We start from the raw sequence: 16,753 nt of genomic DNA, 5'->3' as shown, positions 1-16,753 counted from the left end.
TGAGAACCTCTGGTGGGACTTAAAGAAAGCAGTTGCAGTGCAGCCTAAGAATGTGACTGAACTGGAGGCTTTTGCCCATGATGAATGGGCGAAGATACCCGTAGATCGCTGCAAGACACTTGTGTCAAGCTATGCTTCACGTTTAAAAGCTGTTATTACTGTAAAAGGATGTTGTACTAAGTACTAAGTTTGAATGTCACTTGGGGGTTGAATAAAACTGATAATGATGTGAGCTCAGAAAAGACATTTGTGGTTATTTCATTATAAATGTTATGTTATATTTGTCTGACCTACACGTGCCTCTTTGATTTAATTGTAAGCAGGATGACTGAATGATCATAATCAATGTCAAACCGACCAAAACAATCAATTTCAGTGGGGGTTGAATAATTTTGAACACAACTGTATATATATATATATATATATATATATATATATATATATATATATATATATATATATATATATATATATATATATATATATATATATATATATATAAAATATATGATATGATGTACCTGTTCCAGACTGTGCTGTAGACTACAACAGGTTTATACAAATTATTCAGTCATGTAAATTCAGCTTGATTATATTTCATGAAACTTAAAACATCAGTGCTTATGCTCCACAAGTTGGTTGTGAGATGGAGGAGAGGGAAAAATTCTGGAGTGAGTTATATAGAGTGGTAGAAGGTGTTCCTAGGAATGAAAGATTGGTGATTGGGGCAGATTAAATGGGCATGTAGGTGAAGAGAACAGTGGTGATGAGGAGGTGATGGGTAGGTATGGCTTTAACCTCTAAGTCGTCGAAGTTGCGCCAGCGTAACTGATATCCCATTGTTCTCAGGTGTTAATGTTTAGCAATAGATCCCACTACATGCCCTGAGAGATGGTGGTGCCCAGGAACCAGAATGACTCCACTGCTGCCATAGTGCTGTTCATGATGGTGAGTGGGGGGAGAGCAGGGGGTTTCTCCTAAAAGCCACAATCATCTCCACTGTTTTAAGCGTGTTAGGCTCCAGGTTTTTATGACTGCACCATGTCTTTCAGGCCTTTCTTCACTGAAGCAGGGTCGTTGGCTGAAAACTGATTCTACAGCTATTTAGAGTAGCTCCTCTTAGCCACTCTATTAGGATCAATGATGAGGATTAATCTTCCTCATATTAATGAATAAATCATGTACTACAGTATTTGAAAATAACTTGAAATCCTGTCAACCGAGATCAGAAAGCTAAGGGTACATTGGGAAGAAGTCTCCCAAAACTGGAAAGTTGCAATCTGGAAACATATGCAGGTGCAGGTGATTGTGTGGATCCATAGGGTAGTGGTCATCACATCTGCTTTACACACAGAAGGTTCTTCTGCGACCCCCAGTGGAACCATGCAGCTAGCAAACATGAATGAGGTTTATGTATTTGTCACAAATTGTTACTTAATCCTGGTAATAAATAAACAGCTTTTGGTGTTTCTGCATTGTGCTTGTAACAGAAATGGACAATAGGAATTCCAAAAGGCTCAAGGGCATTGCTCCACTGGGGGTTGAATCCAGGACCTCCTGCGAGTAAAGGAGATGTGATGACCGTTAAAGCTGTAAGAGAAGTTGGACACTAAGGAAGGAGAAAAGGAGAACTACAGGGGAATAAAGTTGATCAGTCACACCATGAAGTTATAGGAAATAGTGGAAGCCAGGCTGAGTTTATTCATTAGTTATTTATCCAGTGATCATCTGTTAACCTGTTATTTTAACAAAACCAGATTTTCTCCTGCAAACCAAGTTCAAGAAAATGCTACAAGGAATTGACTCCCATGTCGTGTTTGCTGGACTTTAGAATGTAATACTTTAACATTTATTTTTACATTTATATTTAACATATATTTAAACATTTATTATTTTAGAATGATTAATTTTTATCATTATTATATGCAGATTTACATATTTATGAAACCCAAAGAGATAAAATTATTACATTTCCAATAATTGGTTTGATTAAACAATGTTATTTGAGTGTTATACAATCAACACATTCTCGTCAAAGCAAGGAACATTCATAAACCCCCAAAAACTATAATAATGATGATAATAATGATAATAATAATAATAATAATAATAATAATAATAATAATAATAATAATAATAATAATAATAATAATAACTGCAGTTGGTTGTCAGATGTCAGTCTCACACTGCCCTCTAGTGGTGTTTTGTTGTCTAGTTATATGTGATGATCTTTTACAAAGCAAGATATTTTTCTTGATAATATTAAACTGTCTAAAACTAAAACTGTTTACTGTTTTACATACAGGGGGTCCATGTTTAATTTTAAGCTAAATGTTTGTGATATAATTAAATGAAACAGAAGTTGAATGAAGCTGATTAAAATTAATGTAATTTTGTGTTTTTTGGGAGACTGCTGAAAGGAAATTTCAGGAACTATCTATGGATTCAGACTCAGTCGAGCTGAAACGGTGAAGCGACTCTCCTGAACCTCATTGTTTTGAATAGAAGTGATTGAACTGAACTCTCTTGAACCGAGTCACTTGAACTGAATCTAAGGAGTCAAAATCACCAAACCGAATCATTTTGAACTGAATTGACCAAACTGAATGGACTGAATTATTAAAATGAATCTATTAAATAGTTCTTTCTGATGTTTTTCTACTAACTGCAGTTGTCAAAAGTTATACTTGAACTATGATGTTATGAGGCTGCATTGGAACTAAACTTTATAGTATTGTGTGATCAGATGAACCCATGAAGAACTCATGTATTGTAAACTGATTTAATCTCTGTGTTATTGTGATTTAATATTTAAACTGATGCTGTGAATACTGTTCAATAACTGTTTATTTTATTACTTTAACTTCTGTTCATGTAAAATTGGGTTTAAACAAAACCTTTATTTTATTATCATTTACTTTTGTCCCGTTTTCCCAACATTTTATCATGTGGATTTTAATTAGTTAAATTTAAATGATGTACAATAATAATTTAATAATAGAAACAAAACACACACTATATTTAAGATATTTATTGAAACACTTCATATAAACAGAATGTAGAATCACTGAAAGCATTTTAATGGGATTTAAATACTACAGAGGGAAGCAGGAGCTTTTCTGTAGCTATTATTGCTTTTATGTTCATGGCACAGGACCAAATATCAGTTTATTTTATCTTTCCATAATGAGCTGGAATAAATCATTAATGCTGTGGTGCCAATGGAAGATTAAGAGAAAATCTCCAGGGACCATGATGATTTCTTGGTCTGATGATGACTGCTAATAATCTGATTTAGATTCCTACAGCTGTGCTCCTGGATCTATGTGCTGAATTGGGTCCAGTAGTACAGAGGAAACACACCAGAACCATGCCATCCCGTCCAAATACAGGTCCTCACCACTCTGGGGTTAATGACAACAGGTTGTTTCTAGTGGGAAATGGCAGACAGGGTCTGCTATAGGTCTGGTATCTGCCCCTGAGTGTCATAATGCCTGTCATTTTGGATGTTATTTTAAGGTGGGTAGTCGATACATCAGGTTTCCTTCACTGTGGCACACTGACCTGCTTCAGCACATGATTCCTTTATCCTGACACATAGCAGTGTAGGGAACAGACTACAGGCAGCTGCAGGACGTGATGACTGGCTTCTTGGTGACTTTAACAATATGTAGAAATTGTAAACATTGTCCTGATGTAGTCTATAATATGACAGGTGACAGAGGCTTCACCCCTCAGACACTTCTCTCCTCCTGAAATGCAGATGTGGAGCTCTGGATGTCTCAGGTGGAAGACTTCTATACCACCGGAAAAGTGTGTAAGATTATCAGGGTGTGTGGTGTTTTGCACAATGTGGCACTGAGGACCAGTTTCCTCTCCTCCTGACCTCCCTCCCCCTCAGCATTATGACCCCGAGCCACAGCCCCCTGCCCCACAAGAGCGATATAAACTAAGTGGAAGAATCCATGAGGAGGTCATACAGCGTTTGTAAGGAAGACAAAAATCATGGTTGTTAATAGTGTTTATTGTGACTCTTTGTAGAAAAAGATTAAAATCAAGATTTAAAAAAAGATTAAAAAAGTTTTGACAAGACAGAAATAAAAAATGATTAAAAGACGAGACGATCTACAAGATACAATAGCTTTACACTCAGCTTTATACTATTGACTATAAGTGTAAAACTATCATAAATAGCCATAAGAATAACAGAAAGAGGAAAAAGGCATGTTCAGACTCTCTGTTTCTCTTGTCGTCTCCTTTTTTTTCTATTTCTCCTTTTCTTTTGAATGTTTTCTTGTCTCAGCTGAGCAACAATTTCCTCCCATCGCTCTCGGACTCTCATATAATGATCTGTTTTATTCTCTGAAGTCTTCTTTTCTTCCTCACAGAGATTCTGGGTATCCTGGAGCCCCCTGTTGGTCTGAAGCTGTAAGTTGTTCCTCTCCTCTATGTCAAGTTTAGTTTTCTCTCTTTCGTCCTCTTGTTTTTCTTTAAAGTCCAACGTGGGCTCAAACTGAGCAACACGTTCCTCCAGTCGCTCTTTCTCTCTGATCAAATGATCTCTCTCCTGCTCTGCACTATTTTTTACTTTCTCACAGTGATTCTGAGTATCCTGGAGCTCCATGGTGGTCTGTTCCAAAGTGAGCTTAAGCTTAATAACATGTTCCTCCAGTCGTTTTTGTTCTCTCTTCCAGCTCTCTCTCTCACCTTCTACAGTTTTCTCCAGTTCCTCATTGATTTCCAGGGAAGACTGGAGCTCCATGGTGGTCTGCTCCAAAATAAACTCAAGCTGAGCAACACGTTCCTCCAGTTGTTTTTGTTCTCTCGCCCAGCTCTGGCTTCTCTCAGTTATGTCCTGTTCCTGCTGCTTTCAGAAGCCAAAGTAGCCTCCAGCTTTTGCACCGTCTGTAGCAGAATGGCTTTCTCTTCTTTCTCTTCTGTTATCTTCTCTATCATTAGAAGAGAAAATGCATCCAAGTCTTTCTCTACTTTCTCCATGTGTTCCAGCTTCTCCTTCATTTCAGCAATCTGCTTAGTTTTCTTTGTTCTTCTGCTTTGAAAAATTCTCTTAACCTTCTGAAGAGCTCCATGTTTATGCCTCTTTACTCACAAGCAAAAACCTTGGAAATGAGAGAAACAGAGACGCGTTCCCAATTATAGAGGTTGCCTTACTGTGACGTCACAGAGAGATGCCCCGCCCTCCGTCTGTGACGTAACCCGGTCTCTTAACCTGACACTATGCGCATGCGCACATTACAGAGGTAAAGAGCGGATAAAATATCATGTCTTCACAGCTTTTCTGTTGTTCCTGAGAGAAGAGCGATATTACAGTCATAAATAAGATAAAACGGCTGTAAACTGTGTATAAAGCGAGTGAATCCGAGTTGAGAACCGGAAGTTGACCGGAGTGACTCTATGAATGTTGCAGAATCATAAATGGCCAGTAGGTGGCAGTGTGATGTGTATTAGAGCTCACTGTCACAGCAGGTAATTAGAAGTAGTGGAGCTCTAATGACGTCATTAATAGCGAGGACAAGACACACAGCAGTTTGGGATTCTTTTATTGACTTTATTGATTAATTGATTTGGAGTATGATTGTGTTTCTGATCAAAGTAAGTTCATGTGTATGGAGTAAAACAACCTGTACATTTCTCACTTCCAGACAGTATTATGAGATGTTCATCTGCTGGAAGTTCATGTTTAATGCTGCATGTTTTATAGGATTTATGAGCTGGAATAAATGTCCAAAACCTCAATTCAACACTGAGTGATTTTGTAGTTTGGTAGATATTAGATCTTTTGATGTATTATTCTTTTTTAAATATCTGTGTTTTAAATACACATTTATAAATATCAAGGCTTTTACTGGGTAATAAATTAAAAACATAAAGTCATAATTTACTGAAATGAAATTGAAAACATCAAAATACAACAAAAATAAATAAAATGACTATCAATATGTTTAAAACTAGAATAAATCTGGTTCAGACAGTTAAATACAGTGCAGTATTACAGCCTTATTTCATGTTCATTTTATAAACACAGTTTGTCATTATAATATTAATAATAATAATAATAATAATAATAATAATAATAATAATAATAATAATGATATATTATAATTTTAATAATACTTTATTGCAATAGGGTGCTTTAGTACCTAAAGGTCTACATTTAAACATACTTTTATATTCTAAAATTATACATTTTATGATTATTATTATATGAAGATTTCCACATTTATATGATTTATCCTACAGATTAATCACTATAAAGAAAATAGAAACATACACAAGAATGTTATTAACAACTTGTACACTGTACTGCACGATCCATGTGGAATATAATGTGCATATAATAATGAATATTGTGAATGTAAACAAACATTCAGCAGTAGTTGAAAAATCAGGTCAGTCTCTGAGCATAAGCACTGAATCACTTGGAATTTACTCAATAATAAAAACTCTTTGCTATAGTTGTGAGGTGACTGATACACAAAGCCATGGAGCAGTTGGACACTGGGGAGACAATCAGATGAATGAAAGTAGAAAATGTGATAAAACCCTAAAGTTTATTGTGAGATTTGAGTCGTGATCGTTCAGATGCACAGTGTAGCAGCAATGACACAAACTTCACTTCACAACAAGAGCAAAAATACATGAATGAAAAATGAATGAAGTTAAAATTCAACAAATGGAAAAAAATCCAATGTTATTTAAACTTTGGAGAAAAAATCTTATATTCTGTTAATCAATTCTCTCATACTGACCACTGGATGTTCTACACGGCACCTCATGGTAAAGACTCTCTGATGACAGGAGACTCCACCATGATGCCGAGGCGATAAGAAGATCAGTAACATCCTGACACTGAGTTACAGTACAGTGGTCAGGGTCTCGTAACTCAGACCCCATGTCCAAATAGACATAACAATTGTGGCTCAATACTCAAATTAGTTTTAGCTGTTCACTAATCATTTACCAATAAGTTAAAAAAAACTTTAAATAATACAGTACATAAACAAACCAAATGAAGACATCTTCCAGTCACGAATGAGAAGGAGAAAATCAGCTTTATTGCAGTCACTTCAGACCCGTCCCATGGAGCTCTCGGAGAGAATCATCCTGACAGCAATGACACCGTCAGCTTTCACATGCGAAATTTGATATAAACAATCCTTATTTTTATATCTCACACCTAGTAAAATGTACATATTGTGTCTAATGTTTCCTCCCTCACAATTTACGTACATCATTGATTTTATGGGGCTTTGCATATCCCACCTTTTGCTCGTGTTTTCTGGTGTGTTTCTACCTATTCTTAGTAAAATTCCACCCATATCCAGGAGGCCTCGTTCACCTCCATATGATTCTAATTTACATGTACAAAAAATATCTCTTGATGGAGACCTTGTCTTAAAAACATCCCTGATCGCACTTTTCTAAAAATCTCCTGGGTTTTTTCCTATGTCTGCAACTCATCCTTTGTTTTGTTGTGTAGACTTTGTATAAAACGTGTTTTTACTAGTTTTACAAACCAGGGCTTTAGTTTTAACACACCAGCACTTTTCTCCAAATGCTTTTCCTAATTTTCATAGCTCTCGTCTTTTACTTAGTTTTACTTAAAATCTTCTTAAAATATATTTCTTATGCCATAATACTTCTTTATATAACATTTCCTGTCTTACTCTCATCCTGCCTGCATCTTAAGCTCATGCTCTCTCATGCTTACTTCCTGTGTGTTTTGGACAGTGTACCTCTTATACAAATTCTTGCAACTATTCTCCCACGTTCTTTATTATCTGACGATGTGTTGTGCCTATTAACCTATTACTCTTCTCCTTTTATATTTATATATATTTTATATGATTTTTTCACCTACGTTCTACTTGTGTTTTGAAAATATGTGCATATGCTGTTTGAGTATAGTTAAGGCATGCTGTTTGTTTATTTTACTATTTTTATTTTACATTATATTTTCCTATCTTTTCCTTCCGGCCGACACACTTTGCCTGGTGTACGTGGTCACCACTTTTACCGGCCATGGCATATATCTGTTTTCTGGAGTGACTATTGTTCCTCATATGCCTCTATTTTCCACCTCGAATATCTCTTCCAGTTCATACTCATGACACCTCTACATTTTTCCCTTATTTTCCTAAAACTGCACAAACCTGAGAAATGAGAAACAAAGACACATTCTGACTTATAGACATCTCTACTGTGATGTCACACAAACACGCCCCGAGCTCCTCCTGTGACGGCACAACCCCTGTCTCTCTCTATCTCTGATTGCATTTTACTACGCACACATAGAGCATTTCTCACAGATAATGTGATGATACAAATAAATATGATGTTCTTTATGTAAGTTTGTCTCTGATGAAAAAGCCGGTGGCGACTGCAGCAAGAACAAACTCCCGAGACGGCATAAGGAAGAAACCTTTAGAGGAACCAGAGGAACCCGTCCTCATCTGGGTTTCACTGAATGTCCATTTATTACAGCTAAATGATGTTGAGGTGAAGTGATGATCAGATACAAACTGTAGTCCTGAGTCAGTGTAGCAGACTGTTAACATAAACTACAGTCCAAATCCCAACCCTCAAAGCTTCTGTTCTTACTCTGTTTTGTTTCTGCATGGACTATTTCAGCCTGGGGTCGTAAGTTTTGGACACTTTGTTTTTGGTGTTTTTTTCCTACGAGGACATTGTATTTTACCTGATAGTAGTAGTGCACATGTTTGATCTAAAATAATGAAAGTAATAAGAATAAATTCTTTGAACAAATTATCTTGTAAAAAATAAATCAACACATGCACACACACACACACACACACACACACACACACACACACACACACACACACAGTGTATATGAATATATAGGTGCTCTAATAAAGTGTTTGTAATACATGAACACAATTAGTATCATTGTACACAGTAACATGGTCATTTTTTAAACATATGCACAGAGTCGTTAAAGACTCCTAATATAAATAATACAAAATTACCGTAACATATAAATATTGAAAAATGGCCCTGAATCCTGTCTGTACTGTAGATGTTTTGTTTGAAGTGTTGTGATCATGAAGATGAAATCCTGCAGGTTATTTGGGTTTGTACTGAGTGATAGTTGTTTCATAAACACCTTCTTATAAAATCCAACTCAAATATTAAATAAAATTCACTCTAAATTTGTAATCAGCTGCTCACCATCACATTCCACTACGGAGCGCAGGAGGAGGAGATGCCCGACTGCATGGAATACAGGAGAACATCAAATCTACCATTAGATAAATGCAGAACACAGTGTAAATAACGACATATTTTCCTTCAATAAATCTGGAAATGCAGCCATTACGCCTCACACAGTCGTTACTCTCTTTATGTTCTCATTTTCAGTCCTAACTATAATGATGTTCATGACAAAACTGGCATGAAGAAACGTGTTCACATGTCACATTTTCATCTTCAAATTGTATCTCGGGTGGTGATGCCACTAATTCATGCTGATTTTGCCAAGGTGTTAATGATCAGTGTAATTACTGTAAACATATAAATGCTGCATTTAAATGACCCCCGTGTGTAATGCTGCATGATGGCACTGCTGGAGGATTACGCCAATGGAAGATTAAGGAGAGAAAGAGTCTCCAGGAACCATGATGATTTCGGCCCATGATGATGACTGAATAATAAGCTGATTTAGATTCCTACAGCTGTGCTCCTGGATCTATGTGATCTATGCAGCTGCAGGAAGATGTAGAAATTGTAAACATTGTCCTGATGTAGTCTATAATATGACAGGTGACAGAGGCTTCACCCCTCAGACGCTCCTCACCTCCAGAAATGCAGATGTGGAGCTCTGGATGTCTCAGGTGGAAGACTTTATACCACCCGGAAAAAGTGTGTAAGATTATCAGGGTGTGTGGTGTTTTGCACAATGTGGCACTGAGGACCAGTTTCCTCTCCCCTGACCTCCCTCCCCTCAGCATTATGACCCCGAGCCACAGCCCCCTGCCCCACAAGAGCGATATAAACTAAGTGGAAGAATCCATGAGGAGGTCATACGGTGTTTGTAAGGAAGACAAAAATAATGGTTGTTATTAGTGTTTATTGTGACTCTTTGTAGTAAAAGATTAAAATCAAGATTTAAAAAAAGATTAAAAAAAGATTTGACAAGACAGAAATGAAAAATTATAAAAAGACGAGACGATCTACAAGATACAATAGCTTTACACTCAGCTTTATACTATTGACTATAAGTGTAAAACTATCATAAATAGCCATAAGAGAAACAGAAAGAGGAAAAGGCATGTTCAGACTCTCTGTTTCTCTTGTCGCCTTCTTTTTTCTATTTCTCCTTTTCTTTTGAATGTTTTCTTGTCTCAGCTGAGCAACAATTTCCTCCCATCGCTCTCGGACTCTCATATAATGATCTGTTTTATTCTCTGAAGTCTTCTTTTCTTCCTCACAGAGATTCTGACTTATAGACATCTCTACTGTGATGTCACACAAACACGCCCGAGCTCCTCCTGTGACGTCACAACCCCCTGTCTCTCTCTCTATCTCTGATTGCATTTTACTACGCACACATAGAGCATTTCTCACACAGATAATGTGATGATACAAATAAATATGATGTTCTTTATGTGTAAGTTTGTCTCTGATGAAAAAGCCGGTGGCGACTGCAGCAAGAACAAACTCCCCGAGACGGCATAAGGAAGAAACCTTTAGAGGAACCAGAGGAACCCGTCCTCATCTGGGTTTCACTGAATGTCCATTTATTACAGCTAAATGATGTTGAGGTGAAGTGATGATCAGATACAAACTGTAGTCCTGAGTCAGTGTAGCAGACTGTTAACATAAACTACAGTCCAAATCCCAACCCTCAAAGCTCCTGTTCTTACTCTGTTTTGTTTCTGCATGGACTATTTCAGCCTGGGGTCGTAAGTTTTGGACACTTTGTTTTTGGTGTTTTTTTCCTACGAGGACATTGTATTTTACCTGATAGTAGTAGTGCACATGTTTGATCTAAAATAATGAAAGTAATAAGAATAAATTCTTTGAACAAATTATCTTGTAAAAAATAAATCAACACATGCACACACACACACACACACACACACACACACACACACACACACACACACACACACACACACACACACAGTGTATATGAATATATAGGTGCTCTAATAAAGTGTTTGTAATACATGAACACAATTAGTATCATTGTACACACAGTAACATGGTCATTTTTTTTAAACATATGCACAGAGTCGTTAAAGACTCCTAATATAAATAATACAAAATTACCGTAACATATAAATATTGAAAATGGCCCTGAATCCTGTATGTACTGTAGATGTTTTGTTTGAAGTGTTGTGATCATGAAGATGAAATCCTGCAGGTTATTTGGGTTTGTACTGAGTGATAGTTGTTTCATAAACACCTTCTTATAAAATCCAACTCAAATATTAAATAAAAATTCACTCTAAATTTGTAATCAGCTGCGTCTCACCATCACATTCCACTACGGGAGCGCAGGAGGAGGAGATGCCCGACTGCATGGAATACAGGAGAACATCAAATCCCCTACCATTAGATAAATGCAGAACACAGTGTAAATAACGACATATTTTCCTTCAATAAATCTGGAAATGCAGCCATTACGCTCTCACACAGTCGTTACTCTCTTTATGTTCTCATTTTCAGTCCTAACTATAATGATGTTCATGACAAAACTGGCATGAAGAAACGTGTTCACATGTCACATTTTCATCTTCAAATTGTATCTCGGGTGGTGATGCCACTAATTCATGCTGATTTTGCCAAGGTGTTAATGATCAGTGTAATTACTGTAAACATATAAATGCTGCATTTAAATGACCCCCGTGTGTAATGCTGCATGATGGCACTGCTGGAGGATTACGCCAATGGAAGATTAAGGAGAGAAAGAGTCTCCAGGGACCATGATGATTTCTCGGCCCATGATGATGACTGAATAATAAGCTGATTTAGATTCCTACAGCTGTGCTCCTGGATCTATGTGATCTATGCAGCTGCAGGAAGATGTAGAAATTGTAAACATTGTCCTGATGTAGTCTATAATATGACAGGTGACAGAGGCTTCACCCCTCAGACGCTCCTCACCTCCAGAAATGCAGATGTGGAGCTCTGGATGTCTCAGGTGGAAGACTTTTATACCACCCGGAAAAAGTGTGTAAGATTATCAGGGTGTGTGGTGTTTTGCACAATGTGGCACTGAGGACCAGTTTCCCCTCTCCCCCTGACCTCCCTCCCCCTCAGCATTATGACCCCGAGCCACAGCCCCCTGCCCCACAAGAGGGATATAAACTAAGTGGAAGAATCCATGAGGAGGTCATACGGTGTTTGTAAGGAAGACAAAAATAATGGTTGTTATTAGTGTTTATTGTGACTCTTTGTAGTAAAAGATTAAAATCAAGATTTAAAAAAAGATTAAAAAAAGATTTGACAAGACAGAAATGAAAAATTATAAAAAGACGAGACGATCTACAAGATACAATAGCTTTACACTCAGCTTTATACTATTGACTATAAGTGTAAAACTATCATAAATAGCCATAAGAGAAACAGAAAGAGGAAAAAGGCATGTTCAGACTCTCTGTTTCTCTTGTCGCCTTCTTTTTTCTATTTCTCCTTTTCTTTTGAATGTTTTCTTGTCTCAGCTGAGCAACAATTTCCTCCCATCGCTCTCGGACTCTCATATAATGATCTGTTTTATTCTCTGAAGTCTTCTTTTCTTCCTCACAGAGATTCTGGGTATCCTGGAGCCCCCTGTTGGTCTGAAGCTGTAAGTTGTTCCTCTCCTCTATGTCAAGTTTAGTTTTCTCTCTTTCGTCCTCTTGTTTTTCTTTAAAGTCCAACGTGGGCTCAAACTGAACAACACATTCCTCCAGTCGCTCTTTGTCTCTGATCAAATGATCTTTCTCCTGCTCTGCACTATTTTTTACTTTCTCACAGTGATTCTGAGTATCCTGGAGCTCCATGGTGGTCTGTTCCAAAGTGAGCTTAAGCTGAGCAACATGTTCCTCCAGTCGTTTTTGTTCTCTCTTCCAGCTCTCTCTCTCACCTTCTACAGTTTTCTCCAGTTCCTCATTGATTTCCAGGGAAGACTGGAGCTCCATGGTGGTCTGCTCCAAAATAAACTCAAGCTGAGCAACACGTTCCTCCAGTTGTTTTTGTTCTCTCGCCCAGCTCTGGCTTCTCTCAGTTATGTCCTGTTCCTGCTGCTTTCGCTCAGAAGCCAAAGTAGCCTCCAGCTTTTGCACCGTCTGTAGCAGAATGGCTTTCTCTTCTTTCTCTTCTGTTATCTTCTCTATCATTAGAAGAGAAAATGCATCCAAGTCTTTCTCTACTTTCTCCATGTGTTCCAGCTTCTCCTTCATTTCAGCAATCTGCTTAGTTTTCTTTGTTCTTCTGCTTTGAAAAAATTCTCTTAACCTTCTGAAGAGCTCCATGTTTATGCCTCTTTACTCACACACAAAAACCTTGGAAATGAGAGAAACAGAGACGCGTTCCCAATTATAGACGTTGCCTTACTGTGACGTCACAGGGAGATGCCCCGCCCTCCGTCTGTGACGTAACCCGGTCTCTCTTAACCTGACACTATGCGCATGCGCATATTACAGAGGTAAAGAGCGGATAAAATATCATGTCTTCACAGCTTTTCTGTTGTTCCTGAGAGAAGAGCGATATTACAGTCATAAATAAGATAAAAACGGCTGTAAACTGTGTATAAAGCGAGTGAATCCGAGTTGAGAACCGGAAGTTGACCGGAGTGACTCCATGAATGTTGCAGAATCATAAATGACCAGTAGGTGGCAGTGTGATGTGTATTAGAGCTCACTGTCACAGCAGGTCATTAGAAGTAGTGGAGCTCTAATGACGTCATTAATAGCGAGGACAAGAGACACAGCAGTTTGGGATTCTTTTATTGACTTTATTGATTAATTGATTTGGAGTATGATTGTGTTTCTGATCAAAGTAAGTTCATGTGTATGGAGTAAAAACAACCTGTACATTTCTCACTTCCAGACAGTATTATGAGATGTTCATCTGCTGGAAGTTCATGTTTAATGCTGCATGTTTTATAGGATTTATGAGCTGGAATAAATTCAACACTGAGTGATTTTTGTAGTTTGGTAGATATTAGATCTTTGATGTATTATTCTTTTTTAACTTTTTTACTGGGTAATAAATTAAAAACATAAAGTCATAATTTACTGAAGTGAAATTAAAAACATCAAAATACAACAAAAAATAAATAAAAATGACTATCAATATGTTTAAAACTAGAATAAATCTGGTTCGGACAGTTAAATACAGTGCAGTATTACAGCCTTATTTTAAATTAATTTTATAAACACAGTTTGTCATTATAATATTAATAATAATAATAATAATAATAATAATGATATATTATAATTTATAATAATACTTTATTGCAATAGGGTGCTTTAGTACCTAAAGGTCTACATTTAAACATACTTTTATATTCTAAAATTATACATTTTTATGATTATTATTATATGAAGATTTCCACATTTATATGATTTATCCTACAGATTAATCACTATAAAGAAAATAGAAACATACACAAGAATGTTATTAACAACTTGTACACTGTACTGCACGATCCATGTGGAATATAATGTGCATATAATAATGAATATTGTGAATGTAAACAAACATTCAGCAGTAGTTGAAAAAAATCAGGTCAGTCTCTGAGCATAAGCACTGAATCACTTGGAATTTACTCGCTCAATAATAAAAACTCTTTGCTATAGTTGTGAGGTGACTGATACACAAAGCCATGGAGCAGTTGGACACTGGGGAGACAATCAGATGAATGAAAGTAGAAAATGTGATAAAATCCTAAAGTTTATTGTGAGATTTAAGTCGTGATCGTTCAGATGCACAGTGTAGCAGCAATGACACAAACTTCACTTCACAACAAGAGCAAAAATACATGAATGAAAAAATGAATGAAGTTAAAATTCATCAAATGGAAAAAAAAATCCAATGTTATTTAAACTTCTCTTTAAATAACAAAATAAAAATCTTATATTCTGTTATTCAGTTCTCTCATACTGACCACTGGATGTTCTACACGGCACCTCATGGTAAAGACTCTCTGATGACAGGAGACTCCACCATGATGCCGAGGCGATAAGAAGATCAGTAACATCCTGACACTGAGTTACAGTACAGTGGTCCGGGTCATACAGAGGTTTTCTAAGACGTGTTCCACTCAGAACAGACCTCACAAGGGTCCATCAAAGAAGTCGAGTCCTCGTGCTGTGCGTCAGGTGCAGAAGCTGCTTCAGAAACCGGGACACACGAGTGCTGCAGCATCGCTTTAATCACTTCTTATTTCAAGAAATCTTACCAAGTGTAACTATTTTACTGCACTGGAAATCATTTGACTTGTTTCTAGTCTGTAGAGTTTCTTCTTAAATCATGCTTTTATTTCTTTATTTTGACGGATATTTTTTGCAGTGGACACGTCATAATGTGTGCTGTGTGTTTTTATCCCGGACCACCGAGCACCATAGAGTGAATAAAAATGTATTAATATTCTTCATTCATACAATTCGTACAAGATGATTCATACAAATCAATACAATTCATTTTAGAATTGTATTAATAGTGTAAAGAGTAAAGTTTGAAGTCATCGAGGATGTAACACGACTTTAAAAAAGAGCTGGAATAAATAGAGTGAGAACAGCAGCTGCTGCACAGACTCCAGATCACACACTCTCATACAGTATTTAAAAAGCACTTGTATTCCTCTCAACCGAGAACAGAAAGCTGAGGGTACATTGGGAACAAGTTTCCCAAAACTGTATAGTTGCAATCTGGAAAACATATTGCCTGAATCATTATTTCTGCTCATTTCTGCTGTGCAGATGATTGTGTGGATCCATAGGGTAGTGGTCGTCACATCTGCTTTACACACAGAAGGTCCTTCCAGTGGAACCATGCAGGTTGCAAACATGAGTGAGGTTTATATATTACTCACAAATTGTTACTCAATCCTGGAAATAAATAAACAGTTTTGCATGTTTCTGCATTGTGGTTGAAACAGAAATGGAGGAAAAGCATTCCAACATTAGAATCAGAGACTCAAGGGCATGGCTCCACTGGGGGTCGAACCCAGGACCTTCTGCATGTAAAGCAGACGTGATGACCACTACACTATGGAACCTGCTGCTGAGAAGGTTGATGTTCAATGTGCATAAATAGAAACATATCTCTCAAAATTTAACTGGAAAAATATAAATTAAACTTAGAAAAATCACTGACTCAAATGTCACAATCATCTCCACTGTTTTGAGCATGTTAAGCTCCAGGTTTTTATGACTGCACCATGTCTCTCAGGTCTTTCTTCACTGAAGCAGGGTCGTTGGCTGAAAACTGATTTTACAGCTTTTTAGAGTCGCTCCTCTTAGCCACTCTATGAGGATCAATGATGAGGATTAATCTTCCTCATATTAATGATTTAATCATGTACTACAGAATTTGAAAAGCACTTGTAATCCTCTCAACTGGGAACAGAAAGCTGAGGGTACATTGGGAACAAATTTCCCAAAACTGGATAGTTGCAATCAGAAAAACATTTTGCCTGAATTGATATTTCTGCTCATTAATGCTGTTTAGTTGACTGTGTGGTTCCATAATGTAGTGGTCATCACATCTGCTTTACATG

At 37.0% G+C, this 16,753-nt stretch overlaps 1 non-coding gene across 1 annotated transcript; it reads right to left on the bottom strand.

Annotated features, from left to right (window-relative positions):
* Window positions 1–16,179: 16,179 nt before the first annotated feature.
* trnav-uac lies at window positions 16,180–16,252 on the bottom strand. The gene has a single exon. It is a non-coding gene; the product is annotated as a tRNA-Val (tRNA).
* Between the last annotated feature and the right edge of the window lie 501 nt (window positions 16,253–16,753).

Source organism: Silurus meridionalis, chromosome 4 (assembly GCF_014805685.1).
Source record: "Silurus meridionalis isolate SWU-2019-XX chromosome 4, ASM1480568v1, whole genome shotgun sequence".
NCBI lineage: Eukaryota > Metazoa > Chordata > Actinopteri > Siluriformes > Siluridae > Silurus > Silurus meridionalis.
This window is presented reverse-complemented; position numbering and strand designations above follow the sequence as displayed.